Source organism: Mobula birostris, chromosome 19 (genome assembly GCF_030028105.1).
Source record: "Mobula birostris isolate sMobBir1 chromosome 19, sMobBir1.hap1, whole genome shotgun sequence".
NCBI classification, from domain to species: Eukaryota; Metazoa; Chordata; class Chondrichthyes; order Myliobatiformes; family Myliobatidae; genus Mobula; species Mobula birostris.
In genome coordinates, this window is record NC_092388.1 from 51,114,848 (window position 1) to 51,142,500 (window position 27,653).

Genomic DNA, 27,653 nt, shown 5'->3' on the forward strand with positions numbered 1-27,653 from the left:
ACAAGTATCAATTATCAACTCCTGGCCCTGGAGGTTTGAAGTACCAAATATCAATGCCGGGGCCGGGAATTTGCAAGTATCATATCCTGGCTTTGTAGGTTTCAAGTATCAAGTCCTTGCTCTGGAGGTTCGAAGTATCAAGTCCTGGCCTTGGAGATTTGAATTATCAAATATCAAGTCCTGGCCCTGGAGGTTGCAAGTATCAAGTCCTGGCTGTGGAAGTTCCAAGTATCAAATCCTGGCCCTGGAGGTTACAAGTATCAAGTCTTGGCCCTGTAGGTTGCAAGTATCAAGTCCCGGTTGTGGAGGTTCCAAGAAACAATTCCTGGCCCTGGAGGTTCCAAGTATGAACTCCTGGCCCTGGAGGTAGCAAGTATCAAGTCCTGGCTGTGGAGGTTCCAACTATCAAGTCCTGGCCCTGGAGGTTCCAAGTAACAAGTCCTTGCTCTGGCAGTTCCAAGTATCAAGTATCAAGTCCTTGCCCTGGCAGTTTCAAGACTCAAGTATCAAGTCCTATCCCTGGCAGTTCCAAGTATCAAGTATCAAGTCCTGGCCCTGGCGGTTCCAAGTATCAAGTATCAATTCCTGGTTTTGGAGGTTCCAAGTATCAAGTCCTGGCCATGGAGGTACGAAGTACAAGTATGAACTCCTGGCCCTGGAGGTTCCAAGTATCAAGTCCTGGCTTTGGAGGTTCCAAGTATCAAGTCCTGGCCCTGGAGGTTCCAAGTATCAAGTTCTGGCTTTGGAGGTTCCAGCTATCAAGTCCTGGCCCTGGAGGTTCCAATTATCAAGTCATTGCTCTGGCAGTTCCAAGTATCAAGTATCAAGTCCGGGCCCTGGCAGTTCCAAGTATCAAGTATCAAGTTCTGGCCCTGGCGGTTCCAAGTATCAAGTATCAAGTCCTGGCCCTGGAGGTTCCAAATATCAAGTCTTGGCTTTGGAGGTTCCAAGTATCAAGTCCTGGCTCTGGTGGTTCCAAGTATCAAGTCCTTGCCGTTGAGGTTCCAAGTATCAAGTCCTGGCCCTGGAGTTTCGAAGCATCAAGTATCAAGTCCTGCCCCTGGAGGTTCCAAGTAACAAGTCCTGGCCCTGGAGGTTCCAAGTATCAAATCCTGGCTCTGGAGGTTCCATGTATCAAGTCATAACTCTGGATGTTCAAAGTATCAAGTCCTGGCCCTGGAGGTTCCAAGTCTTAAGTACTGTCCCTGGGGGTTCCAAGTATCAAGTCCTGGCCCGGAAGTTCCAAGTATCAAGTATCATGTCCTGGCTCTAGAGGTTCCAAGTATCATGTATCAAATCCTGACCCTGGAGGTTACAAGTATCAAGTCCTGGCCCTGGAGGTTGCAAGTATCAAGTCCTGGCCCTGGAGGTTCCAATTATCAAGTCGTGGCTCTGGCAGTTCCAAGTATCAAGTATCAAGTCCTGGCCCTAGAGGTTGCAAGTATCAAGTCCTGGCCCTGGAGGTTCCAATTATCAAGTCATTGCTCTGGCAGTTCCAAGTATCAAGTATCAAGTCCGGGCCCTGGCAGTTCCAAGTATCAAGTATCAAGTCCTGGCCCTGGAGGTTCCAAGTATCAAGTCTTGGCTTTGGAGGTTCCAAGTATCAAGTCCTGGCTCTGGTGGTTCCAACTATCAAGTCCTTGGTTTTGGAGGTTCCAAGTATCTAGTCCTGGCCCTGGAGGTTCCAAGTATCAAATCCTGGCTCTGGAGGTTCCATGTATCAAGTCTAACTCTGGATGTTCAAAGTATCAAGTCCTGGCCCTGGAGGTTCCAAGTCTTAAGTACTGTCCCTGGGGGTTCCAAGTATCAAGTCCTGGCCCGGAAGTTCCAAGTATCAAGTATCAAGTCCTGGCTCTAGAGGTTCCAAGTATCAAGTATCGAGTCCTGGCCCTGGAGGTTTGAAGTACCAAATATCAATCCCTCGCCCTGGAGGTTGCAAGTATCAAGTCCTGGCTGTGGAGGTTCCAAGAATCAAGTCCTGGCCCTGGACATTCCAAATATCAAGTCCTGGCCCTGGAGGTTGCAAGTATCAAGTCCTGGTGCTGGAGGTTCCAAGTATCAAGTCCTGGCACTGGAGGTTGCAAGTATCAAGTCCTGGTGCTGGAGGTTCCAAATATCAAGAACTGGCCCTGGAGGTTCGAAGAATCAAGTATCAAGTCCTGGCCCTGGAGGTTCCAAGTATCAAATCCTGGCTCTGGAGTTTCCAAATATCACGTCCTAACTCTCGATGTTCTAAGTATCCAGTCCTGGCCCTGGAGCTTCCAAGTCTTAAGTACTGTCCCTGGAGGTTTCAAGTATCAAGTCCTGGTTATGCCGGTTCCAAGTATCGAGTATCAAGTCCTGGCCCTGGCAGTTCCAAGTATCAAGTATCAAGTCCTGGCCCGGCAGTTCCAAGTATCAAGTATCAAGTCCTGGCCATAGAGGTTCCAAGTATCATGTATCGAGTCCTGGCCCTGGAGGTTTGAAGTACCAAATATCAATGCCTGGCCCTGGAGGTTGCAAGTATCAAGTCCTGGCTGTGGAGGTTCCAAGAATCGAGTCCTGGCCCTGGAGGTTCCAAGTATTAAGTCCTGGCCCTGGAGGTTGCAAGTATCAAGTCCTGGCCCTGGAGGTTCCAAGTATCAAGTCCTGGCCCTGGAGTTTCCAAGTATCAAATCCTGGCTCTGGAGATTCCAAGTCATAAGTCCTGTTCCTGGAGGTTCCAAGTATCAAGTCCTGGCTCTGGCAGTTCCAACTTTCAAGTCCTGGCTCTGGAGGTTCCAAGTATCAAGTCCGGGGTCTGGCGGTTTTAGTATCAAGTATCAAGTCCTGTCCCTGGCTGTTCCAAGTATCAAGTATCAAATCCTGGCCCTGGCGGTTCCAAATATCAAGTCCTGGCCCTAGAAGTTCCAAGTATCAAGTATCAAGTCCTGTCCCTGGAGGTGTGAAGTATCAAATATCAAGTCCTGGCCCTGGAGGCTGCAAGTATCAAGTCCTGGCTGTGGAAGTTCCAATTATCAAGTCCTGGCCCTGGAGGTTCCAAGTATCAAATCCTGGCCCTGGAGGTTGCAAGTATCAAATCCTGGCTGTGGAGGTTCCAACTATCAATTCCTGGCCTTGGAGGTTCCAAGTATCAAATCCTGGCCCTGGAGGTTACAAGTATCAAGTCCTGGCCCTGGAGGTTGCAAGTATCAAGTCCTGGCCCTGGAGGTTCCAATTATCAAGTCGTGGCTCTGGTAGTTCCAAGTATCAAGTATCAAGTCCTGGTCTTGGCAGTTCCAAGTATCAAGTATCAAGTCCTGGCCTTGGCATTTCCAAGTATCAAGTATCAAGTCCTGGCCCTGGAGGTTCCAAGTATGAAGTCCTGGCCCTGGAGATAGCAAGTATCAAGTCCTGGCTGTGGAGGTTCCAACTATCACGTCCTGGCCCTGGAGGTTCCAAGTAACAAGTCCTTGCTCTGGCAGTTCCAAGTATCAAGTATCAAGTCCTTGCCCTGGCAGTTCCAAGAATCAAGTATCAAGTCCTATCCCTGGCAGTTCCAAGTATCAAGTATCAAGTCCTGGTTTTGGAGGTTCCAAGTATCAAGTCCTGGCCCTGGAGGTTCGAAGTTCAAGTATCAAGTCCTGGCCCTGGAGGTTCCAAGTATCAAGTCCTGGCTTTGGAAGTTCCAAGTTCAACTCCTGGCCCTGGCGGTTCCAAGTATCAAGTCCTGGCTCTGGAGGTTCCAAGTATCAAGTCCTGGCTTTGGAAGTTCCAAGTTCAACTCCTGGCCCTGGCGGTTCCAAGTATCAAGTCCTGGCCCTGGAGTTTCGAAGTATCAAGTATCAAGTCCTGGCCCTTGAGATTCCAAGTATCAAGTCCTGGCTCTGGTGGTTCCAAGTATCGAGTATCAAGTCCTGTCCCTGGCAGTTCCAAGTATAAAGTATCAAGTCCTTGCCCTAGCAGTTCCAAGAATCAAGTATCAAGTCCTATCCCTGGCAGTTCCAAGTATCAAGTATCAAGTCCTGGCCCTGGCGGTTCCAAGTATCAAGTATCATGTCCTGGTTTTGGAGGTTCCAAGTATCAAGTCCTGTCCCTGGAGGTTCGAAGTACAAGTATCAAGTCCTGGCCCTGGCGGTTCCAAGTATCATGTATCAAGTCCTGGTTTTGGAGGTTCCAAGTATCAAGTCCTGGCCCTGGAGGTTCGAAGTACAAGTATCAAGTCCTGGCCCTGGAGGTTCCAAGTATCAAGTCCTGGCTTTGGAGGTTCCAAGTATCAACACCTGGCCCTGGAGGTTCCAAGTATCAAGTCCTGGCTCTGGAGTTTCCAAGTATCAAGTCCTGGCCCTGGAGGTTCGAAGTATCAAGTATCAAGTCCTGGCCCTTGAGATTCCAAGTATCAAGTCCTGGCTCTGGCGGTTCCAAGTATCGAGTATCAAGTCCTGTCCCTGGCAGTTCCAAGTATAAAGTATCAAGTCCTGGCCCTGGCTGTTCCAAGTATCAAGTATCAAGTCCTGGCCCTAGATGTTCTAAGTATCAAGTATCGAGTCCTGGCCCTGGAGGTTTGAAGAACCAAATATCAATGCCTGGCCCGGGACGTTGCAAGTATCAAGTCCTGGCTGTGTAGGTTCCAAGAATCAGGTCCTGGCCCTGGAGGTTCCAAGTAACAAGTCCTGGCCCTGGAGGTTACAAGTATCAATTATCAAGTCCTGGCCCTGGAGGTTTGAAGTACCAAATATCAATGCCGGGGCCGGGAGTTTGCAAGTATCATATCCTAGCTTTGTAGGTTTCAAGTATCAAGTCCTTGCTCTGGAGGTTCGAAGTATCAAGTCCTGGCCTTGGAGATTTGAATTATCAAATGTCAAGTCCTGGCCCTGGAGGTTGCAAGTATCAAGTCCTGGCTGTGGAAGTTCCAAGTATCAAATCCTGGCCCTGGAGGTTACAAGTATCAAGTCTTGACCCTGTCGGTTGCAAGTATCAAGTCCTGGTTGTGGAGGTTCCAAGAAACAATTCCTGGCCCTGGCGGTTCCAAGTATCAAGTATCAAGTCCTGTCCCTGGCAGTTCCAAGTATAAAGTATCAGGTCCTTGCCCTGGCAGTTCCAAGAATCAAGTATCAAGTCCTATCCCTGGCAGTTCAAAGTATCAAGTATCAAGTCCTGGCCCTGGCGGTTCCAAGTATCAAGTATCAAGTCCTGGTTTTGGAGGTTCCAAGTATCAAGTCCTGGACCTGGAGGTTCGAAGTACAAGTATCAAGTCCTGGCCCTGGAGCTGTGAAGTATCAAATATCAAGTCCTGGCCCTGAAGGTTGCAAGACTCAAGTCCTGGCTGTGGAAGTTCCAAGTATCAAGTGCTGGCCCTAGAGGTTCCATGTATCAAGTCCTGGCCCTGAAGGTTGCTAGTATCAAGTCCTGGCCCTGGAGGTTCCAATTATCAAGTCGTGGCTCTGGCAGTTCCAAGTATCAAGTAACAAGTCCTGGCCTTGGCAGTTCCAAGTGTCAAGTATCAAGTCCTGGCCTTGGCATTTCCAAGTATCAAGTATCAAGACCTGGCCCTGGCAGTTCCAAATATCAAGTATCAAGTCCTGGCCCTGGCGGTTCCAAGTATCAAGTATCAAGTCCTGTCCTTGGAGGTTCCAAGTATCAAGTCCTGGATTTGGACGTTCCAAGTATCAAGTCCTGGCTCTGGAGGTTGCATGTATCAAGTCCTGCACCTGGAGGTTCGAAGTATCATGTATCAAGTCCTGGCCCCTGAGGTTCCAAGTATCAAGTCCTGGCCCTGGAGGTTCGAAGCATCAAGTATCAAATCCTGGTCCTGGAGGTTCCAAGTATCAAGTCCTCGCCCTGGATTTCCAAGTATCAAATCCTGGCTTTGGAGGTTCCAAGTATCAAGTCCTAAGTCTGGATGTTCTAAGTATCAACTCCTGTCCCTGGAGGTTCCAAGTTTTAAGTACTGTCCCTGGAGGTTCCAAGTATCAAGTCCTGGCTCTGGACATTCCAAGTATCGAGTATCAAGTCCTGGCCCTGGCAGTTCCAAGTATAAAGTATCAAGTCCTGGCCCTGGCGGTTCCAAGTATCATGTATCAAGTCCTGGTTTTGGAGGTCCCAAGTATCAAGTCCTGGCCCTGGAGGTTCGAAGTACAAGTATCAAGTCCTGGCCCTGGAGGTTCCAAGTATCAAGTCCTGGCTTTGGAGGTTCCAAGTATCAACACCTGGCCCTGGAGGTTCCAAGTATCAAGTCCTGGCTCTGGAGTTTCCAAGTATCAAGTCCTGGCCCTGGAGGTTCGAAGTATCAAGTATCAAGTCCTGGCCCTTGAGATTCCAAGTATCAAGTCCTGGCTCTGGCGGTTCCAAGTATCGAGTATCAAATCCTGTCCCTGGCAGTTCCAAGTATAAAGTATCAAGTCCTGGCCCTGGCTGTTCCAAGTATAAAGTATCAAGTCCTGGCCCTGGCTGTTCCAAGTATCAAGTATCAAGTCCTGGCCCTAGATGTTCTAAGTATCAAGTATCGAGTCCTGGCCCTGGAGGTTTGAAGAACCAAATATCAATGCCTGGCCCGGGACGTTGCAAGTATCAAGACCTGGCTGTGTAGGTTCCAAGAATCAGGTCCTGGCCCTGGAGGTTCCAAGTAACAAGTCCTGGCCCTGGAGGTTTGAAGTACCAAATATCAATGCCGGGGCCGGGAGTTTGCAAGTATCATATCCTGGCTTTGTAGGTTTCAAGTATCAAGTCCTTGCTCTGGAGGTTCGAAGTATCAAGTCCTGGCCTTGGAGATTTGAATTATCAAATGTCAAGTCCTGGCCCTGGAGGTTGCAAGTATCAAGTCCTGGCTGTGGAAGTTCCAAGTATCAAATCCTGGCCCTGGAGGTTACAAGTATCAAGTCTTGGCCCTGTAGGTTGCAAGTATCAAGTCCTGGTTGTGGAGGTTCCAAGAAACAATTCCTGGCCCTGGAGGTTCCAAGTATGAACTCCTGGCCCTGGAGGTAGCAAGTATCAAGTCCTGGCTGTGGAGGTTCCAACTATCAAGTCCTGGCCCTGGAGGTTCCAAGTAACAAGTCCTTGCTCTGGCAGTTCCAAGTATCAAGTATCAAGTCCTTGCCCTGGCAGTTTCAAGACTCAAGTATCAAGTCCTATCCCTGGCAGTTCCAAGTATCAAGTATCAAGTCCTGGCCCTGGCGGTTCCAAGTATCAAGTATCAAGTCCTGGTTTTGGAGGTTCCAAGTATCAAGTCCTGGCCGTGGAGGTTCGAAGTACAAGTATCAACTCCTGGCCCTGGAGGTTCCAAGTATCAAGTCCTGGCTTTGGAGGTTCCAAGTATCAAGTCCTGGCCCTGGAGGTTCCAAGTCTTAAGTACTGTCCCTGGGGGTTCCAAGTATCAAGTCCTGGCCCGGAAGTTCCAAGTATCAAGTATCAAGTCCTGGCTCTAGAGGTTCCAAGTATCATGTATCAAATCCTGACCCTGGAGGTTACAAGTATCAAGTCCTGGCCCTGGAGGTTGCAAGTATCAAGTCCTGGCTGTGGAGGTTCCAACTATCAAGTCCTGGCCCTGGAGGTTCCAAGTAACAAGTCCTTGCTCTGGCAGTTCCAAGTATCAAGTATCAAGTCCTTGCCCTGGCAGTTTCAAGACTCAAGTATCAAGTCCTATCCCTGGCAGTTCCAAGTATCAAGTATCAAGTCCTGGCCCTGGCGGTTCCAAGTATCAAGTATCAAGTCCTGGTTTTGGAGGTTCCAAGTATCAAGTCCTGGCCGTGGAGGTTCGAAGTACAAGTATCAACTCCTGGCCCTGGAGGTTCCAAGTATCAAGTCCTGGCTTTGGAGGTTCCAAGTATCAAGTCCTGGCCCTGGAGGTTCCAAGTCTTAAGTACTGTCCCTGGGGGTTCCAAGTATCAAGTCCTGGCCCGGAAGTTCCAAGTATCAAGTATCAAGTCCTGGCTCTAGAGGTTCCAAGTACCATGTATCAAATCCTGACCCTGGAGGTTACAAGTATCAAGTCCTGGCCCTGGAGGTTGCAAGTATCAAGTCCTGGCCCTGGAGGTTCGAATTATCAAGTCATGGCTCTGGCAGTTCCAAGTATCAAGTATCAAGTCTGGCCCTGGAGGTTGCAAGTATCAAGTCCTGGCCCTGGAGGTTCCAATTATCAAGTCATTGCTCTGGCAGTTCCAAGTATCAAGTATCAAGTCCGGGCCCTGGCAGTTCCAAGTATCAAGTATCAAGTCCTGGCCCTGGAGGTTCCAAGTATCAAGTCTTGGCTTTGGAGGTTCCAAGTATCAAGTCCTGGCTCTGGTGGTTCCAAGTATCAAGTCCTTGGTTTTGGAGGTTCCAAGTATCAAGTCCTGGCCCTGGAGGTTCCAAGTATCAAATCCTGGCTCTGGAGGTTCCATGTATCAAGTCCTAACTCTGGATGTTCAAAGTATCAAGTCCTGGCCCTGGAGGTTCCAAGTCTTAAGTACTGTCCCTGGGGGTTCCAAGTATCAAGTCCTGGCCCGGAAGTTCCATGTATCAAGTATCAAGTCCTGGCTCTAGAGGTTCCAAGTATCAAGTATCGAGTCCTGGCCCTGGAGGTTTGAAGTACCAAATATCAATCCCTCGCCCTGCAGGTTGCAAGTATCAAGTCCTGGCTGTGGAGGTTCCAAGAATCAAGTCCTGGCCCTGGACATTCCAAGTATCAAGTCCTGGCCCTGGAGGTTGCAAGTATCAAGTCCTGGTGCTGGAGGTTCCAAGTATCAAGAACTGGCCCTGGAGGTTCGAAGAATCAAGTATCAAGTCCTGGCCCTGGAGGTTCCAAGTATCAAATCCTGGCTCTGGAGGTTCCAAATATCACGTCCTAACTCTCGATGTTCTAAGTATCCAGTCCTGGCCCTGGAGCTTCCAAGTCTTAAGTACTGTCCCTGGAGGTTTCAAGTATCAAGTCCTGGTTATGCCGGTTCCAAGTATCGAGTATCAAGTCCTGGCCCTGGCAGTTCCAAGTATCAAGTATCAAGTCCTGGCCCGGCAGTTCCAAGTATCAAGTATCAAGTCCTGGCCATAGAGGTTCCAAGTATCATGTATCGAGTCCTGGCCCTGGAGGTTTGAAGTACCAAATATCAATGCCTGGCCCTGGAGGTTGCAAGTATCAAGTCCTGGCTGTGGAGGTTCCAAGTATTAAGTCCTGGCCCTGGAGGTTGCAAGTATCAAGTCCTGGCCCTGGAGGTTCCAAGTATCAAGTCCTGGCCCTGGAGTTTCCAAGTATCAAATCCTGGTTCTGGAGATTCCAAGTCATAAGTCCTGTCCCTGGAGGTTCCAAGTATCAAGTCCTGGCTCTGGCGGTTCCAACTTTCAAGTCCTGGCTCTGGAGGTTCCAAGTATCAAGTCCGGGGTCTGGCGGTTTTAGTATCAAGTATCAAGTCCTGTCCCTGGCTGTTCCAAGTATTAAGTATCAAATCCTGGCCCTGACGGTTCCAAATATCATGTCCTGGCCCTAGAAGTTCCAAGTATCAAGTATCAAGTCCTGTCCCTGGAGGTGTGAAGTATCAAATATCAATTCCTGGCCCTGGAGGCTGCAAGTATCAAGTCCTGGCTGTGGAAGTTCCAATTATCAAGTCCTGGCCCTGGAGGTTCCAAGTATCAAATCCTGGCCCTGGAGGTTGCAAGTATCAAATCCTGGCTGTGGAGGTTCCAACTATCAATTCCTGGCCTTGGAGGTTCCAAGTATCAAATCCTGGCCCTGGAGGTTACAAGTATCAAGTCCTGGCCCTGGAGGTTGCAAGTATCAAGTCCTGGCCCTGGAGGTTCCAATTATCAAGTCGTGGCTCTGGTAGTTCCAAGTATCAAGTATCAAGTCCTGGTCTTGGCAGTTCCAAGTATCAAGTATCAAGTCCTGGCCTTGGCATTTCCAAGTATCAAGTATCAAGTCCTGGCCCTGGCAGTTCCAAATATCAAGTACCAAGTCCTGGCCCTGGAGGTTCCAAGTATGAAGTCCTGGCCCTGGAGATAGCAAGTATCAAGTCCTGGCTGTGGAGGTTCCAACTATCAAGTCCTGGCCCTGGAGGTTCCAAGTAACAAGTCCTTGCTCTGGCAGTTCCAAGTATCAAGTATCAAATCCTGGCCCTGGAACTTCCAAGTATCAAGTATCATGTCCTGGCCCTGGAGGTTCCATGTAACAAGTCCTGGCCCTGGAGGTTCCAAGTATCAAGTCCTGACCCTGGAGGTCTCAAGTATCAAGTCCTGGCCCTGGGGGTTCCAAGTATCAAGTCCTGGCTCTGGAGTTCCAAGTATCAAGTCCTGGCCCTGCAGGTTCCATGTATCAAGTATCAAGTCCTGTCCCAGTAGCTTCCAAGTATCAAGTATCAAGTCCTGTCCCTGGAGGTGTGAAGTATCAAATATCAATTCCTGGCCCTGGAGGCTGCAAGTATCAAGTCCTGGCTGTGGAAGTTCCAATTATCAAGTCCTGGCCCTGGAGGTTCCAAGTATCAAATCCTGGCCCTGGAGGTTGCAAGTATCAAATCCTGGCTGTGGAGGTTCCAACTATCAATTCCTGGCCTTGGAGGTTCCAAGTATCAAATCCTGGCCCTGGAGGTTACAAGTATCAAGTCCTGGCCCTGGAGGTTGCAAGTATCAAGTCCTGGCCCTGGAGGTTCCAATTATCAAGTCGTGGCTCTGGTAGTTCCAAGTATCAAGTATCAAGTCCTGGTCTTGGCAGTTCCAAGTAACAAGTATCAAGTCCTGGCCTTGGCATTTCCAAGTATCAAGTATCAAGTCCTGGCCCTGGCAGTTCCAAATATCAAGTACCAAGTCCTGGCCCTGGAGGTTCCAAGTATGAAGTCCTGGCCCTGGAGATAGCAAGTATCAAGTCCTGGCTGTGGAGGTTCCAACTATCAAGTCCTGGCCCTGGAGGTTCCAAGTAACAAGTCCTTGCTCTGGCAGTTCCAAGTATCAAGTATCAAATCCTGGCCCTGGAACTTCCAAGTATCAAGTATCATGTCCTGGCCCTGGAGTTTCCATGTAACAAGTCCTGGCCCTGGGGGTTCCAAGTATCAAGTCCTGGCCCTGGGGGTTCCAAGTATCAAGTCCTGGCTCTGGAGTTCCAAGTATCAAGTCCTGGCCCTGCAGGTTCCATGTATCAAGTATCAAGTCCTGTCCCAGTAGCTTCCAAGTATCAAGTATCAAGTCCTGGCCCTGGAGGTTCCAAGGATCAAGTCCTGGCTCTGGAGGCTCGAAGCAGCAGGTATCAAGTCCTGGTCCTGGAAGTTCCAAGTATCAAGTCCTGGCCCTTGAGGTCCCAAGTATTAAGTATCAAGTCCTGTCCCAGTAGGTTCCAAGTATCAAGTATCATGTCCTGGCCCTGGCGGTCCCAAGTATCAAGTCCTGGCCATGGATTTTTCAAGTATCAGGTCCTGCACTGGGGGTTCTAAGTATCAAGTCCTGGCTCTGGCGATTCCAAGTATCAAGTATCAAGTCCTGGTCCTGGCAGTTCCAACTATCAAGTATCAAGTCCTGGCCCTGGAGGTTTCAAGTATCAAGTCCAGGCCCTGGGGGTTCTAAGTATCAAGTCCTGGCTCTGGCAGTTCCAAGTATCAATTATCAAGTCCTAGCACTGGCAGTTCCAAGTATCAAGTATCAAGTCCTGACCCTGGAGGTTCCAAGTATCAAGTATCAAATCCTGGCCCTGGAACTTCCAAGTATCAAGTATCATGTCCTGGCCCTGGAGGTTCCAAGTAACAAGTCCTGGCCCTGGAGGTTCCAAGTATCAAGTCCTGACCCTGGAGGTCTCAAGTATCAAGTCCTGGCCCTGGGGGTTCCAAGTATCAAGTCCTGGCTCTGGAGTTCCAAGTATCAAGTCCTGGCCCTGGAGGTTCCATGTATCAAGTATCAAGTCCTGTCCCAGTAGCTTCCAAGTATCAAGTATCAATTCCTGGCCCTGGAGGTTCCAAGGATCAAGTCCTGGCTCTGGAGGCTCGAAGCAGCAGGTATCAAGTCCTGCTCCTGGAAGTTCCAAGTATCAAGTCCTGGCCCTTGAGGTCCCAAGTATTAAGTATCAAGTCCTGTCCCAGTAGGTTCCAAGTATCAAGTATCAAGTCCTGGCCCTGGCGGTCCCAAGTATCAAGTCCTGGCCATGGATTTTTCAAGTATCAGGTCCTGCCCTGGGGGTTCCAAGTATCAAGTCCTGTCTCTGGCGATTCCAAGTATCAAGTATCAAGTCCTGGTCTTGGCAGTTCCAAGTATCAAGTATCAAGTCCTGGCCTTGGCATTTCCAAGTATCAAGTATCAAGTCCTGGCCCTGGCAGTTCCAAATATCAAGTACCAAGTCCTGGCCCTGGAGGTTCCAAGTATGAAGTCCTGGCCCTGGAGATAGCAAGTATCAAGTCCTGGCTGTGGAGGTTCCATCTATCAAGTCCTGGCCCTGGAGGTTCCAAGTAACAAGTCCTTGCTCTGGCAGTTCCAAGTATCAAGTATCAAGTCCTTGCCCTGGCAGTTCCAAGAATCAAGTATCAAGTCCTATCCCTGGCAGTTCCAAGTATCAAGTATCAAGTCCTGGCCCTGGCGGTTCCAAGTATCAAGTATCAAGTCCTGGTTTTGGAGGTTCCAAGTATCAAGTCCTGGCCCTGGAGGTTCGAAGTACAAGTATCAAGTCCTGGCCCTGGAGGTTCCAAGTATCAAGTCCTGGCTTTGGAGGTTCCAAGTATCAAGTCCTGGCTCTGGAGTTTCCAAGTATCAAGTCCTGGCCCTGGAAGTTCGAAGTATCAAGTATCAAGTCCTGGCCCTTGAGATTCCAAGTATCAAGTCCTGGCTCTGGCGGTTCCAAGTATCGAGTATCAAGTCCTGTCCCTGGCAGTTCCAAGAATCAAGTATCAAGTCCTATCCCTGGCAGTTCCAAGTATCAAGTATCAAGTCCTGGCCCTGGCGGTTCCAGGTATCAAGTATCAAGTCCTGGTTTTGGAGGTTCCAAGTATCAAGTGCTGGCCCTGGAGGTTCGAAGTACAAGTATCAAGTCCTGGCCCTGCAGCTGTGAAGTATCAAATATCAAGTCCTGGCCCTGAAGGTTGCAAGAATCAAGTCCTGGCTGTGGAAGTTCCAAGTATCAAGTCCAGGCCCTAGAGTTTCCATGTATCAAGTCCTGGCCCTGAAGGTTGCTAGTATCAAGTCCTGGCCCTGGAGGTTCCAATTATCAAGTCGTGCCTCTGGCAGTTCCAAGTATCAAGTAACAAGTCCTGGCCTTGGCAGTTCCAAGTGTCAAGTATCAAGTCCTGGCCTTGGCATTTCCAACTATCAAGTATCAAGACCTGGCCCTGGCAGTTCCAAATATCAAGTATCAAGTCCTGGCCCTGGAGGTTCCAAGTATCAAGTCCTGGCTTTGGAGGTTCCAAGTATCAACTCCTGGCCCTGGAGGTTCCAAGTATCAAGTCCTGGCTCTGGAGTTTCCAAGTATCAAGTCCTGGCCCTGGAAGTTCGAAGTATCAAGTATCAAGTCCTGGCCCTTGAGATTCCAAGTATCAAGTCCTGGCTCTGGCGGTTCCAAGTATCGAGTATCAAGTCCTGTCCCTGGCAGTTCCAAGAATCAAGTATCAAGTCCTATCCCTGGCAGTTCCAAGTATCAAGTATCAAGTCCTGGCCCTGGCGGTTCCAAGTATCAAGTATCAAGTCCTGGTTTTGGAGGTTCCAAGTATCAAGTGCTGGCCCTGGAGGTTCGAAGTACAAGTATCAAGTCCTGGCCCTGGAGCTGTGAAGTATCAAATATCAAGTCCTGGCCCTGAAGGTTGCAAGAATCAAGTCCTGGCTGTGGAAGTTCCAAGTATCAAGTCCAGGCCCTAGAGTTTCCATGTATCAAGTCCTGGCCCTGAAGGTTGCTAGTATCAAGTCCTGGCCCTGGAGGTTCCAATTATCAAGTCGTGCCTCTGGCAGTTCCAAGTATCAAGTAACAAGTCCTGGCCTTGGCAGTTCCAAGTGTCAAGTATCAAATCCTGGCCCTGGCAGTTCCAAGTATAAAGTATCAAGTCCTAGCCCTGGCAGTTCCAAGTACCAGGTATCAAGTCCTGGCCCTGGCGGTTCCAAGTATCATGTATCAAGTCCTGGTTTTGGAGGTTCCAAGTATCAAGTCCTGGCCCTGGAGGTTCCAAGTAACAAGTCCTGGCCCTGGAGGTTACAAGTATCAATTATCAAGTCCTGGCCATGGAGGTTTGAAGTACCAAATATCAATGCCGGGGCCGGGAGTTTGCAAGTATCATATCCTGGCTTTGTAGGTTTCAAGTATCAAGTCCTTGCTCTGGAGGTTCGAAGTATCAAGTCCTGGCCTTGGAGATTTGAATTATCAAATGTCAAGTCCTGGCCCTGGAGGTTGCAAGTATCAAGTCCTGGCTGTGGAAGTTCCAAGTATCAAATCCTGGCCCTGGAGGTTACAACTATCAAGTCTTGGCCCTGTAGGTTGCAAGTATCAAGTCCTGGTTGTGGAGGTTCCAAGAAACAATTCCTGGCCCTGGAGGTTCCAAGTATGAACTCCTGGCCCTGGAGGTAGCAAGTATCAAGTCCTGGCTGTGGAGGTTCCAACTATCAAGACCTGGCCCTGGAGGTTCCAAGTAACAAGTCCTTGCTCTGGCAGTTCCAAGTATCAAGTATCAAGTCCTTGCCCTGGCAGTTTCAAGACTCAAGTATCAAGTCCTATCCCTGGCAGTTCCAAGTATCAAGTATCAAGTCCTGGCCCTGGCGGTTCCAAGTATCAAGTATCAAGTCCTGGTTTTGGAGGTTCCAAGTATCAAGTCCTGGCCGTGGAGGTTCGAAGTACAAGTATCAACTCCTGGCCCTGGAGGTTCCAAGTATCAAGTCCTGGCTTTGGAGGTTCCAAGTATCAAGTCCTGGCCCTGGAGGTTCCAAGTCTTAAGTACTGTCCCTGGGGGTTCCAAGTATCAAGTCCTGGCCCGGAAGTTCCAAGTATCAAGTATCAAGTCCTGGCTCTAGAGGTTCCAAGTATCATGTATCAAATCCTGACCCTGGAGGTTACAAGTATCAAGTCATGGCCCTGGAGGTTGCAAGTATCAAGTCCTGGCTCTGGAGGTTCCAATTATCAAGTCGTGGCTCTGGCAGTTCCAAGTATCAAGTATCAAGTCCTGGCCCTGGAGGCTGCAAGTATCAAGTCCTGGCCCTGGAGGTTCCAATTATCAAGTCATTGCTCTGGCTGTTCCAAGTATCAAGTATCAAGTCCGGGCCCTGGCAGTTCCAAGTATCAAGTATCAAGTCCTGGCCCTGGAGGTTCCAAGTATCAAGTCTTGGCTTTGGAGGTTCCAAGTATCAAGTCCTGGCTCTGGTGGTTCCAAGTATCAAGTCCTTGGTTTTGGAGGTTCCAAGTATCAAGTCCTGGCCCTGGAGGTTCCAAGTATCAAATCCTGGCTCTGGAGGTTCCATGTATCAAGTCCTAACTCTGGATGTTCAAAGTATCAAGTCCTGGCCCTGGAGGTTCCAGGTCTTAAGTACTGTCCCTGGGGGTTCCAAGTATCAAGTCCTGGCCCGGAAGTTCCAAGTATCAAGTATCAAGTCCTGGCTCTAGAGGTTCCAAGTATCAAGTATCGAGTCCTGGCCCTGGAGGTTTGAAGTAGCAAATATCAATCCCTCGCCCTGCAGTTTGCAAGTATCAAGTCCTGGCTGTGGAGGTTCCAAGTATCAAGTCCTGGCCCTGGAGGTTGCAAGTATCAAGTCCTGGTGCTGGAGGTTCCAAATATCAAGAACTGGCCCTGGAGGTTCGAAGAATCAAGTATCAAGTCCTGGCCCTGGAGGTTCCAAGTATCAAATCCTGGCTCTGGAGGTTCCAAATATCACGTCCTAACTCTCGATGTTCTAAGTATCCAGTCCTGGCCCTGGAGCTTCCAAGTCTTAAGTACTGTCCCTGGAGGTTTCAAGTATCATGTCCTGGTTATGCGGGTTCCAAGTATCGAGTATCAAGTCCTGGCCCTGGCAGTTCCAAGTATCAAGTATCAAGTCCTGGCCCGGCAGTTCCAAGTATCAAGTATCAAGTCCTGGCCATAGAGGTTCCAAGTATCATGTATCGAGTCCTGGCCCTGGAGGTTTGAAGTACCAAATATCAATGCCTGGCCCTGGAGGTTGCAAGTATCAAGTCCTGGCTGTGGAGGTTCCAAGAATCAAGTCCTGGCCCTGGAGGTTCCAAGTATTAAGTCCTGGCCCTGGAGGTTGCAAGTATCAAGTCCTGGCCCTGGAGGTTCCAAGTATCAAGTCCTGGCCCTGGAGTTTCCAAGTATCAAATCCTGGTTCTGGAGATTCCAAGTCATAAGTCCTGTCCCTGGAGGTTCCAAGTATCAAGTCCTGGCTCTGGCGGTTCCAACTTTCAAGTCCTGGCTCTGGAGGTTCCAAGTATCAAGTCCGGGGTCTGGCGGTTTTAGTATCAAGTATCAAGTCCTGTCCCTGGCTGTTCCAAGTATCAAGTATCAAGTCCTGTCCCTGGAGGTGTGAAGTATCAAATATCAAGTCCTGGCCCTGGAGGCTGCAAGTATCAAGTCCTGGCTGTGGAAGTTCCAATTATCAAGTCCTGGCCCTGGAGGTTCCAAGTATCAAATCCTGGCCCTGGAGGTTGCAAGTATCAAATCCTGGCTGTGGAGGTTCCAACTATCAATTCCTGGCCTTGGAGGTTCCAAGTATCAAATCCTGGCCCTGGAGGTTACAAGTATCAAGTCCTGGCCCTGGAGGTTGCAAGTATCAAGTCCTGGCCCTGGAGGTTCCAATTATCAAGTCGTGGCTCTGGTAGTTCCAAGTATCAAGTATCAAGTCCTGGTCTTGGCAGTTCCAAGTATCAAGTATCAAGTCCTGGCCTTGGCATTTCCAAGTATCAAGTATCAAGTCCTGGCCCTGGCAGTTCCAAATATCAAGTACCAAGTCCTGGCCCTGGAGGTTCCAAGTATGAAGTCCTGGCGCTGGAGATAGCAAGTATCAAGTCCTGGCTGTGGAGGTTCCAACTATCAAGTCCTGGCCCTGGAGGTTCCAAGTAACAAGTCCTTGCTCTGGCAGTTCCAAGTATCAAGTATCAAGTCCTTGCCCTGGCAGTTCCAAGAATCAAGTATCAAGTCCTATCCCTGGCAGTTCCAAGTATCAAGTATCAAGTCCTGGTTTTGGAGGTTCCAAGTATCAAGTCCTGGCCCTGGAGGTTCGAAGTACAAGTATCAAGTCCTGGCCCTGGAGGTTCCAAGTATCAACTCCTGGCTTTGGAGGTTCCAAGTATCAACTCCTGGCCCTGGAGGTTCCAAGTATCAAGTCCTGGCTCTGGAGTTTCCAAGTATCAAGTCCTGACCCTGGAAGTTCGAAGTATCAAGTATCAAGTCCTGGCCCTTGAGATTCCAAGTATCAAGTCCTGGCTCTGGCGGTTCCAAGTATCAAGTGCTGGCCCTGGAGGTTCGAAGTACAAGTATCAAGTCCTGGCCCTGGAGCTGTGAAGTATCAAATATCAAGTCCTGGCCCTGAAGGTTGCAAGAATCAAGTCCTGGCTGTGGAAGTTCCAAGTATCAAGTCCAGGCCCTAGAGTTTCCATGTATCAAGTCCTGGCCCTGAAGGTTGCTAGTATCAAGTCCTGGCCCTGGAGGTTCCAATTATCAAGTCGTGCCTCTGGCAGTTCCAAGTATCAAGTAACAAGTCCTGGCCTTGGCAGTTCCAAGTGTCAAGTATCAAGTCCTGGCCTTGGCATTTCCAAGTATCAAGTATCATGACCTGGCCCTGGCAGTTCCAAATATCAAGGATCAAGTCCTGGCCCTGGCGGTTCCAAGAATCAAGTATCAAGTCCTGTCCCTGGAGGTTCCAAGTATCAAGTCCTGGATTTGGACGTTCCAAGTATCAAGTCCTGGCTCTGGAGGTTCCATGTATCAAGCCCTGGACCTGGAGGTTCGAAGTATCATGTATCAAGTCCTGTCCCCTGAGGTTCCAAGTATCAAGACCTGGCCCTGGAGGTTCGAAGCATCAAGTATCAAATCCTGGCCCTGGAGGTTCCAAGTATCAAGTCCTGGCCCTGGATTTCCAAGTATCAAATCCTGGCTTTGGAGGTTCCAAGTATCAAGTCCTAAGTCTGGATGTTCTAAGTATCAACTCCTGTCCCTGGAGGTTCCAAGTTTTAAGTACTGTCCCTGGAGGTTCCAAGTATCAAGTCCTGGCTCTGGACGTTCCCAGTATCGAGTATCAAGTCCTGGCCCTGGCAGTTCCAAGTATAAAGTATCAAGTCCTAGCCCTGGCAGTACCAAGTACCAGGTATCAAGTCCTGGCCCTGGCGGTTCCAAGTATCATGTATCAACTCCTGGTTTTGGAGGTTCCAAGTATCAAGTCCTGGCCCTGGAGGTTCCAAGTATCAAGTCCTGGCCCTGGAGGTCCCAAGTATCAAGTCCTGACCCTGGAGGTCTCAAGTATCAAGTCCTGGCCCTGGGGGTTCCAAGTATCAAGTCCTGGCTCTGGAGTTCCAAGTATCAAGTCCTGGCCCTGGAGGTTCCATGTATCAAGTATCAAGTCCTGTCCCAGTAGCTTCCAAGTATCAAGTATCAAGTCCTGGCCCTGGAGGTTCCAAGGATCAAGTCCTGGCTCTGGAGGCTCGAAGCAGCAGGTATCAAGTCCTGGTCCTGGAAGTTCCAAGTATCAAGTCCTGGCCCTAGAGGTTCCAAGTATCAAGTCCTGGCCCTGGGGGTTCCAAGTATCTAGTCCTGGCTCTGGACGTTCCAAGTATAAAATCCTGGCCCTGGTGCTTCCAAGAAACATGTCCTGGCCCTGGAGGTTCCAAGTATCAAGTCCTGGCTCTGGCGGTTCGAAGTATCAATTATCAAGTCCTGGCCATGGCAGTTTCAAGTATCAAGTATCATGTCCTGGCCCTGGAGGTTCCGAGTAACAAGTCCTGGCCCTGGAGGTTCCAAGTATCAAGTCCTGACCCTGGAGGTCTCAAGTATCAAGTCCTGGCCCTGGGGGTTCCAAGTATCAAGTCCTGGCTCTGGAGTTCCAAGTATCAAGTCCTGGCCCTGGAGGTTCCATGTATCAAGTATCAAGTCCTGTCCCAGTAGCTTCCAAGTATCAAGTATCAAGTCCTGGCTCTAGAGGTTCCAAGTATCATGTATCAAATCCTGACCCTGGAGGTTACAAGTATCAAGTCATGGCCCTGGAGGTTGCAAGTATCAAGTCCTGGCTCTGGAGGTTCCAATTATCAAGTCGTGGCTCTGGCAGTTCCAAGTATCAAGTATCAAGTCCTGGCCCTGGAGGCTGCAAGTATCAAGTCCTGGCCCTGGAGGTTCCAATTATCAAGTCATTGCTCTGGCTGTTCCAAGTATCAAGTATCAAGTCCGGGCCCTGGCAGTTCCAAGTATCAAGTATCAAGTCCTGGCCCTGGAGGTTCCAAGTATCAAGTCTTGGCTTTGGAGGTTCCAAGTATCAAGTCCTGGCTCTGGTGGTTCCAAGTATCAAGTCCTTGGTTTTGGAGGTTCCAAGTATCAAGTCCTGGCCCTGGAGGTTCCAAGTATCAAATCCTGGCTCTGGAGGTTCCATGTATCAAGTCCTAACTCTGGATGTTCAAAGTATCAAGTCCTGGCCCTGGAGGTTCCAGGTCTTAAGTACTGTCCCTGGGGGTTCCAAGTATCAAGTCCTGGCCCGGAAGTTCCAAGTATCAAGTATCAAGTCCTGGCTCTAGAGGTTCCAAGTATCAAGTATCGAGTCCTGGCCCTGGAGGTTTGAAGTAGCAAATATCAATCCCTCGCCCTGCAGTTTGCAAGTATCAAGTCCTGGCTGTGGAGGTTCCAAGTATCAAGTCCTGGCCCTGGAGGTTGCAAGTATCAAGTCCTGGTGCTGGAGGTTCCAAATATCAAGAACTGGCCCTGGAGGTTCGAAGAATCAAGTATCAAGTCCTGGCCCTGGAGGTTCCAAGTATCAAATCCTGGCTCTGGAGGTTCCAAATATCACGTCCTAACTCTCGATGTTCTAAGTATCCAGTCCTGGCCCTGGAGCTTCCAAGTCTTAAGTACTGTCCCTGGAGGTTTCAAGTATCATGTCCTGGTTATGCCGGTTCCAAGTATCGAGTATCAAGTCCTGGCCCTGGCAGTTCCAAGTATCAAGTATCAAGTCCTGGCCCGGCAGTTCCAAGTATCAAGTATCAAGTCCTGGCCATAGAGGTTCCAAGTATCATGTATCGAGTCCTGGCCCTGGAGGTTTGAAGTACCAAATATCAATGCCTGGCCCTGGAGGTTGCAAGTATCAAGTCCTGGCTGTGGAGGTTCCAAGAATCAAGTCCTGGCCCTGGAGGTTCCAAGTATTAAGTCCTGGCCCTGGAGGTTGCAAGTATCAAGTCCTGGCCCTGGAGGTTCCAAGTATCAAGTCCTGGCCCTGGAGTTTCCAAGTATCAAATCCTGGTTCTGGAGATTCCAAGTCATAAGTCCTGTCCCTGGAGGTTCCAAGTATCAAGTCCTGGCTCTGGCGGTTCCAACTTTCAAGTCCTGGCTCTGGAGGTTCCAAGTATCAAGTCCGGGGTCTGGCGGTTTTAGTATCAAGTATCAAGTCCTGTCCCTGGCTGTTCCAAGTATCAAGTATCAAATCCTGGCCCTGGCGGTTCCAAATATCAAGTCCTGGCCCTAGAAGTTCCAAGTATCAAGTATCAAGTCCTGTCCCTGGAGGTGTGAAGTATCAAATATCAAGTCCTGGCCCTGGAGGCTGCAAGTATCAAGTCCTGGCTGTGGAAGTTCCAATTATCAAGTCCTGGCCCTGGAGGTTCCAAGTATCAAATCCTGGCCCTGGAGGTTGCAAGTATCAAATCCTGGCTGTGGAGGTTCCAACTATCAATTCCTGGCCTTGGAGGTTCCAAGTATCAAATCCTGGCCCTGGAGGTTACAAGTATCAAGTCCTGGCCCTGGAGGTTGCAAGTATCAAGTCCTGGCCCTGGAGGTTCCAATTATCAAGTCGTGGCTCTGGTAGTTCCAAGTATCAAGTATCAAGTCCTGGTCTTGGCAGTTCCAAGTATCAAGTATCAAGTCCTGGCCTTGGCATTTCCAAGTATCAAGTATCAAGTCCTGGCCCTGGCAGTTCCAAATATCAAGTACCAAGTCCTGGCCCTGGAGGTTCCAAGTATGAAGTCCTGGCGCTGGAGATAGCAAGTATCAAGTCCTGGCTGTGGAGGTTCCAACTATCAAGTCCTGGCCCTGGAGGTTCCAAGTAACAAGTCCTTGCTCTGGCAGTTCCAAGTATCAAGTATCAAGTCCTTGCCCTGGCAGTTCCAAGAATCAAGTATCAAGTCCTATCCCTGGCAGTTCCAAGTATCAAGTATCAAGTCCTGGTTTTGGAGGTTCCAAGTATCAAGTCCTGGCCCTGGAGGTTCGAAGTACAAGTATCAAGTCCTGGCCCTGGAGGTTCCAAGTATCAACTCCTGGCTTTGGAGGTTCCAAGTATCAACTCCTGGCCCTGGAGGTTCCAAGTATCAAGTCCTGGCTCTGGAGTTTCCAAGTATCAAGTCCTGACCCTGGAAGTTCGAAGTATCAAGTATCAAGTCCTGGCCCTTGAGATTCCAAGTATCAAGTCCTGGCTCTGGCGGTTCCAAGTATCGAGTATCAAGTCCTGTCCCTGGCAGTTCCAAGTATAAAGTATCAAGTCCTTGCCCTGGCAGTTCCAAGAATCAAGTATCAAGTCCTATCCCTGGCAGTTCCAAGTATCAAGTATCAAGTCCTGGCCCTGGCGGTTCCAAGTATCAAGTATCAAGTCCTGGTTTTGGAGGTTCCAAGTATCAAGTGCTGGCCCTGGAGGTTCGAAGTACAAGTATCAAGTCCTGGCCCTGGAGCTGTGAAGTATCAAATATCAAGTCCTGGCCCTGAAGGTTGCAAGAATCAAGTCCTGGCTGTGGAAGTTCCAAGTATCAAGTCCAGGCCCTAGAGTTTCCATGTATCAAGTCCTGGCCCTGAAGGTTGCTAGTATCAAGTCCTGGCCCTGGAGGTTCCAATTATCAAGTCGTGCCTCTGGCAGTTCCAAGTATCAAGTAACAAGTCCTGGCCTTGGCAGTTCCAAGTGTCAAGTATCAAGTCCTGGCCTTGGCATTTCCAAGTATCAAGTATCATGACCTGGCCCTGGCAGTTCCAAATATCAAGGATCAAGTCCTGGCCCTGGCGGTTCCAAGAATCAAGTATCAAGTCCTGTCCCTGGAGGTTCCAAGTATCAAGTCCTGGATTTGGACGTTCCAAGTATCAAGTCCTGGCTCTGGAGGTTCCATGTATCAAGCCCTGGACCTGGAGGTTCGAAGTATCATGTATCAAGTCCTGTCCCCTGAGGTTCCAAGTATCAAGACCTGGCCCTGGAGGTTCGAAGCATCAAGTATCAAATCCTGGCCCTGGAGGTTCCAAGTATCAAGTCCTGGCCCTGGATTTCCAAGTATCAAATCCTGGCTTTGGAGGTTCCAAGTATCAAGTCCTAAGTCTGGATGTTCTAAGTATCAACTCCTGTCCCTGGAGGTTCCAAGTTTTAAGTACTGTCCCTGGAGGTTCCAAGTATCAAGTCCTGGCTCTGGACGTTCCCAGTATCGAGTATCAAGTCCTGGCCCTGGCAGTTCCAAGTATAAAGTATCAAGTCCTAGCCCTGGCAGTACCAAGTACCAGGTATCAAGTCCTGGCCCTGGCGGTTCCAAGTATCATGTATCAACTCCTGGTTTTGGAGGTTCCAAGTATCAAGTCCTGGCCCTGGAGGTTCCAAGTATCAAGTCCTGGCCCTGGAGGTCCCAAGTATCAAGTCCTGACCCTGGAGGTCTCAAGTATCAAGTCCTGGCCCTGGGGGTTCCAAGTATCAAGTCCTGGCTCTGGAGTTCCAAGTATCAAGTCCTGGCCCTGGAGGTTCCATGTATCAAGTATCAAGTCCTGTCCCAGTAGCTTCCAAGTATCAAGTATCAAGTCCTGGCCCTGGAGGTTCCAAGGATCAAGTCCTGGCTCTGGAGGCTCGAAGCAGCAGGTATCAAGTCCTGGTCCTGGAAGTTCCAAGTATCAAGTCCTGGCCCTTGAGGTCCCAAGTATTAAGTCCTGGCCCTGGAGGTTTCAAGTATCAAGTCCAGGCCCTGGGGGTTCTAAGTATCAAGTCCTGGCTCTGGCAGTTCCAAGTATCAATTATCAAGTCCTAGCACTGGCAGTTCCAAGTATCAAGTATCAAGTCCTGACCCTGGAGGTTCCAAGTATCAAGTATCAAATCCTGGCCCTGGAACTTCCAAGTATCATGTATCAAGTCCTGGCCCTGGAGTTTCCAAGTATCAAGTCCTAGCCATGGAGGTTCCAAGTAACAAGTCCAGGCTCTGGCGTTTCCAAGTATCCAGTATCAAGTCATGGCCCTGGCAGTTCCAAGTATCAAATATCAAGTCCTGGCTCCGGAGCTTCCAAGTATCAAGAATCAAGTTCTGTCCCTGGAGGGTCCAAGTACCATGTATCAAGTCCTGGTCCTGGAGGTTCCAAGTATCAAGTCCTGGCCCTGGAGGTCCCAAGTATCATGTCCTAGCCCTGGAGGTTTCAAGAGTCGAGTCCTGGCTCTGGCAGTTCCAAGTATCAAGTATCAAGTCCTGGCCCTGGCAGTTCAAAATATCAAGTATAAATCCTGGCTCTGGCGGTTCCAAGTATCAAGTATCAAGTCCTGGCCCTGGCGGTCCCAAGTATCAAGTCCTGGCCATGGATTTTTCAAGAATCAGGTCCTGCCCTGGGGGTTCCAAGTATCAAGTCCTGTCTCTGGCGATTCCAAGTATCAAGTAACAAGTCCTGGTCCTGGCAGTTCCAACTATCAAGTATCAAGTCCTGGCCCTGGCGGTTCCAAGTATCAAGTGTCAAGTCCTGGCCCTGGATCATCCAAGTACCATGAATCAACTCCTGACCCTGGAAGTTCCAAGTATCAAGTATCAAGTCCTGGCTCTGGAACTTCCAAGTATCATGTATCAAGTCCTGGCCTGGAGGTTCCAAGTATCAAGCCCTGGCCCTGGAGGTTCCAAGTATCTAGTCCTGGCTCTGGAGGTTCCAAGTATCAAGTCCTGGCCCTGGTGCTTCCAAGAAACATGTCCTGGCCCTGGAGGTTCCAAGTATCAAGTCCTGGCTCTGGCGGTTCGAAGTATCAAGTATCAAGTCCTGGTCATGGCAGTTCCAAGTATCAAGTATCATGTCCTGTCCCTGGAGGTTCCAAGTAACAAGTCCTGGCCCTGGAGGTTCCAAGTATCAAGTCCTGGCCCTGGAGGTCCCAAGTATCAAGTCCTGACCCTGGAGGTCTCAAGTATCAAGTTCTGGCCCTGGGGGTTCCAAGTATCAAGTCCTGGCTCTGGAGTTCCGAGTATCAAGTCCTGGCCCTGGAGGTTCCATGTATCAAGTATCAAGTCCTGTCCCAGTAGGTTCCAAGTATCAAGTATCAAGTTCTGGCCCTGGCGGTCCCAAGTATCAAGTCCTGGCCATGGATTTTTCAAGTATCAGGTCCTACCCTAGGGGTTCCAAGTATCAAGTCCTGGCTCTGGCGATTCCAAGTATCAAGTATCAAGTCCTGGTCCTGGCAGTTCCAACTATCAAGTATCAAGCCCTGGCCCTGGCGGTTCCAAGTATCAAGTATCAAGTCCTGGCCCTGGATCATCCAAGTACCATGAATCAACTCCTGGCCCTGGAATTTCCAAGTATCAAGTATCAAGTCCTGGCTCTGGAACTTCCAAGGATCAAGTATCAAGTCCTTCCCTGGAGGTTCCAAGTATCAAGTCCTGGCCCTAGAGGTTCCAAGTATCAAGTCCTGGCCCTGGGGGTTCCAAGTATCTAGTCCTGGCTCTGGACGTTCCAAGTATAAAATCCTGGCCCTGGTGCTTCCAAGAAACATGTCCTGGCCCTGGAGGTTCCAAGTATCAAGTCCTGGCTCTGGCGGTTCGAAGTATCAATTATCAAGTCCTGGCCATGGCAGTTTCAAGTATCAAGTATCATGTCCTGGCCCTGGAGGTTCCAAGTAACAAGTCCTGGCCCTGGAGGTTCCAAGTATCAAGTCCTGACCCTGGAGGTCTCAAGTATCAAGTCCTGGCCCTGGGGGTTCCAAGTATCAAGTCCTGGCTCTGGAGTTCCAAGTATCATGTCCTGGCCCTGGAGGTTCCATGTATCAAGTATCAAGTCCTGTCCCAGTAGCTTCCAAGTATCAAGTATCAAGTCCTGGCCCTGGAGGTTCCAAGGATCAAGTCCTGGCTCTGGAGGCTCGAAGCAGCAGGTATCAAGTCCTGGTCCTGGAAGTTCCAAGTATCAAGTCCTGGCCCTTGAGGTCCCAAGTATTAAGTCCTGGCCCTGGAGGTTTCAAGTATCAGGTCCAGGCCCTGGGGGTTCTAAGTATCAAGTCCTGGCTCTGGCAGTTCCAAGTATCAATTATCAAGTCCTAGCACTGGCAGTTCCAAGTGTCAAGTATCAAGTCCTGGCCCTGGAGGTTCCAAGTATCAACTATCAAATCCTGGCCCTGGAACTTCCAAGTATTAAGTATCAAGTCCTGGCCCTGGAGTTTCCAAGTATCAAGTCCTGGCCCTGCAGGTTCCAAGTATCTAGTCCTGGCCCTGGAGGTTCCAAGTATCATGTCCTGGCCCTAGAGGTTCCAAGTATCAAGTCCTAGCCATGGAGGTTCCAAGTAACAAGTCCAGGCTCTGGCGGTTCCAAGTATCTAGTATCAAGTCATGGCCCTGGCAGTTCCAAGTATCAAATATCAAGTCCTGGCTCCGGAGCTTCCAAGTATCAAGAATCAAGTTCTGTCCCTGGAGGGTCCAAGTACCATGTATCAAGTCCTGGTCCTGGAGGTTCCAAATATCAAGTCCTGGCCCTGGAGGTCCCAAGTATCATGTCCTAGCCCTGGAGGTTTCAAGTGTCGAGTCCTGGCTCTGGCAGTTCCACGTATCAAGTCCTGGCCATGGATTTTTCAAGTATCAGGTCCTGCCCTGGGGGTTCCAAGTATCAAGTCCTGGCTCTGGCGATTCCAAGTATCAAGTATCAAGTCCTGGTCCTGGCAGTTCCAACTATCATGTATCAAGTCCTGGCCCTGGCGGTTCCAAGTGTCAAGTATCAAGTCCTGGCCATGGATCATCCAAGTACCATGAATCAATTCCTGGCCCTGGAAGTTCCAAGTATCAAGTATCATGTCCTGGCTCTGGAACTTCCAAGTATCAAGTATCAAGTCCTGGCCCTGGAGGTTCCAAGTATCTAGTCCTGGCTCTGGAGGTTCCAAGTATCAAGTTCTGGCCCTGGTGGTTCCAAGAAACATGTCCTGGCCCTGGAGGTTCCAAGTATCAAGTCCTGGCTCTGGCGGTTCGAAGTATCAAGTATCAAGTCCTGGCCATGGCAGTTCCAAGTATCAAGTATCATGTCCTGGCCCTGGAGGTTCCAAGTAACAAGTCCTGGCTCTGGCGGTTCCAAGTATCAAGTCCTGGCCCTGGAGGTTCCAAGTATCAAATCCTGGCTCTGGCAGTTCCAAGTATCAAGTATCAAGTCCTGGCACTGGCAGTTGCAAGTATCAAGTATCAAGTCCTAGCCCTGCCGGTTTCAAGTATCAAGTATCAAGTCCTGGCCCTGGAGGTTCCAAGTATCAAGTATCAAGTCCTGGCCATGGGGGTTCCAAGTATCAAGTCCTGTCTTTGGAGGTTCCAAGTATCAATTCCTGGCTCTGGAGGTTCCAAGTATCAAGTCTTGGCCCTGGAGGTTCAAAGTATCAAGTTTCACGTCCTGGCCCTTGAGCTTCCAAGTATCAAGTCCTGGCCCTGGAGTTTCCAAATATCAAGTATCAAGTCCTGGCCATGGCAGTTCCAAGTATCAAGTATCATGTCCTAGTCCTGGAGGTTCCAAGTCTCAAGTCCTGGCTCTGGCTGTTCCAAGTATCAAGTCCTGGCCCTGGAGGTTCCAAGTATGAAATCCTGGCTCTGGCAGTTCCAAGTATCAAGTATCAAGTCCTGGCACTGGCAGTTGCAAGTATCAAGTATCAAGTCCTAGCCCTGCCGGTTCCAAGTATCAAGTATCAAGTCCTGGCCCTGGAGGTTCCAAGTAACAAGTCCTGGCCCTGGAGGTTCCAAGTATCAAGTCCTGACCCTGGAGGTCTCAAGTATCAAGTCCTGGCCCTGGGGGTTCCAAGTATCAAGTCCTGGCTCTGGAGTTCCAAGTATCAAGTCCTGGCCCTGGAGGTTCCATGTATCAAGTATCAAGTCCTGTCCCAGTAGCTTCCAAGTATCAAGTATCAAGTCCTGGCCCTGGAGGTTCCAATTAACAAGTCCTGGCTCTGGAGGTTCCAAGTATCAAGTCCTGACCCTGGAGGTCTCAAGTATCAAGTCCTGGCCCTGGGGGTTCCAAGTATCAAGTCCTGGCTCTGGAGTTCCAAGTATCAAGTCCTGGCCCTGGAGGTTCCATGTATCAAGTATCAAGTCCTGTCCCAGTAGCTTCCAAGTATCAAGTATCAAGTCCTGGCCCTGGAGTTTCCAAGGATCAAGTCCTGGCTCTGGAGGCTCGAAGCAGCAGGAATCAAGTCCTGGTCCTGGAAGTTCCAAGTATCAAGTCCTGGCCCTTGAGGTCCCAAGTATTAAGTCCTGGCCCTGGAGGTTTCAAGTATCAAGACCAGGCCCTGGGGGTTCTAAGTATCAAGTCTTGGCTCTGGAAGTTCCAAGTATCAATTATCAAGTCCTAGCACTGGCAGTTCCAAGTATCAAGTATCAAGTCCTGGCCCTGGAGGTTCCAAGTATCAAGTATCAAATCCTGGCCCTGGAACTTCCAAGTATCAAGTATCAAGTCCTG